General features: G+C 41.4%; 1 non-coding gene across 1 annotated transcript; it reads right to left on the reverse strand.

Moving 5' to 3' along the window:
• Positions 1–307: 307 nt before the first annotated feature.
• On the reverse strand, positions 308–415 carry LOC130956355 (small nucleolar RNA R71). The gene has a single exon (XR_009077083.1). It is a non-coding gene; the product is annotated as a small nucleolar RNA R71 (small nucleolar RNA).
• Between the last annotated feature and the right edge of the window lie 1,767 nt (positions 416–2,182).

Consider the following 2,182-nt stretch of genomic DNA (forward strand, 5'->3'; position numbering starts at 1 on the left):
CTCTGCCATTGGAGCAAACAATTTTGAGCTGAAACCTTAACTAGTTGCTCTAATGCAACCGGACTGCAAGTTTCATGGACTTCCATCATAAGATCCCTATCAGTTTTTAACTAAGTTCTTGCAAATCTGTGATACTGTTAAGACTAATGGAGTAGATCCTGAAGTCTACAGGCTCATGGTTTTTCCTTTTGTTGTAAGAGACAGAACTAGAACATGGTTGGACTCACAACCTAAAGATAGCCTGGACTCTTGGGATAAGCTGGTCACGGCCTTCTTGGCCAAGTTCTTTTCTCCTCAAAAGCTGAGCAAGCTTAGAGTGGATGTTCAGACCTTCAAGCAAAAAGATGGTGAATCCATCTATGAAGCTTGGGAAAGATACAAGCAGTTGACCAAAAAGTGTCCTTCTGACATGCTTTCAGAGTGGACCATTTTGGATATATTCTATGATGGTCTATCTGAGTTCTCTAAGATGTCACTGGACCATTCTGCAAGTGGATCCATTCACCTAAAGAAAACGCCTACAGAAGCTCAAGAACTCATTAACATGATTGCAAATAACCAATTCATGTACACCTCTGAGAGGAATCTTGTGAGTAATGGGACGCCTCCGAGGAAGGGAGTTCTTGAAATTGATGCTCTGAATGCCATATTGGCTTAGAACAAAATGTTGACTCAGCAAGTCAACATGATTTCTCAGAGTCTGAATGGATTGCAAAATGCATCCAACAGTACTAAAAAAGCATCTTCTGAAGAAGAAGCTTATGATCCTGAGAACCTTGCAATGGCAGAGGTGAATTACATAGGTGAAGCCTATGGAAACACCTATAATCCCTCATGGAGAAATCATCCAAATTTCTCATGGAAGGATCAACAAAATCCTCAACAAGGCTTTAATAATGGTGGAAGAAACAGGTTTAGCAATAGCAAGCCTTTTCCATCATCTTCTCAGCAACAGACAGAGAATTCTGAGCAGAGTCTCTCTAGCTTAGCAAACATAGTCTCTGATCTATCTAAGGCCACTCTAAGTTTCATGAGTGAAACAAGGTCCTCCATTAGAAATTTGGAGGCACAAGTGGGCCAGCTGAGTAAGAAAATCGCTGAAACTCCTCCTAGTACTCTCCCCAACAATACAGAAGAGAATCCAAAAAGAGAATGCAAGGCCATTGATTTAATCAAAATGGCCGAATCTAGAGAGGAATGGGAGGACGTGAATCCCAATGAGGAAGACCTCATGGGACGTCCCTCAGACAGAAAGGAGTTCCCTATTGAGGACCTAAAGGAATCTGAGGCTTATATAGAGACCATAGAGATTCCATTAAACTTCCTTCTGCCATTCATGAGCTCTGAGAACTATTCTTCCTCTGAAGGGGATGAAGATGTAACTGAAGAGCAAGTTGCTCAATATCTAGGAGCCATCATAAAGCTGAATGCCAAGTTGTTTGGTAATGAGACTTGGGAAGATGAACCTCCCTTGCTCATTAGTGAACTAAATACATGGGTTCAACAAACTTTACCTCAAAAGAAACAAGATCCTGGTAAATTCTTACTAGGATGTACCATAGGCACCATGACTTTTGAGAAGGCTCTGTGTGACTTGGGGTCAGGTATAAATCTTATGCCACTCTCTGTAATGGAGAAACTTGGTATCTTTAGGGTACAAGCTGCAAGAATCGCATTAGAGATGACAGACAAGTCAATAAAACAAGCTTGTGGCTTGGTAGTGGACGTGTTAGTGAAGGTTAAAGGTCTTTACATCCCTGCTGATTTCATAATCTTAGACACTGGGAAGGATGAGGATGAATGTATCATCCTTGGAAGACCCTTCCTAGCCACAGCAGGAGCTATGATTGATGTTGACAGAAGAGAGTTAGTCCTTCAATTGAATGGGGACTACCTTGTGTTTAAATCTCAAGAATTTTCCTCTACAACCATGGAGAGGAAGCATGAAAAGCTTCTCTCAATACAGAGTCAAACAAAGCCCCCACAATCAAACTCTAAGTTTGGTGTTGGGAGGCCACAACCAAACTCTAAGTTTGGTGTTGAACCCCCACATTCAAACTCTAAGTTTGGTGTTGGAAGGTCCCAACAATGTTCTGAACATCTGTGAAGCTCCATGAGAGCTCACTGTCAAGTTATTGACATTAAAGAAGCGCTTATTGGGAGGCAATCCAAATTTTTAATT

This window comes from Arachis stenosperma, chromosome 1 (assembly GCF_014773155.1).
Source record: "Arachis stenosperma cultivar V10309 chromosome 1, arast.V10309.gnm1.PFL2, whole genome shotgun sequence".
Classification (NCBI taxonomy): domain Eukaryota; kingdom Viridiplantae; phylum Streptophyta; class Magnoliopsida; order Fabales; family Fabaceae; genus Arachis; species Arachis stenosperma.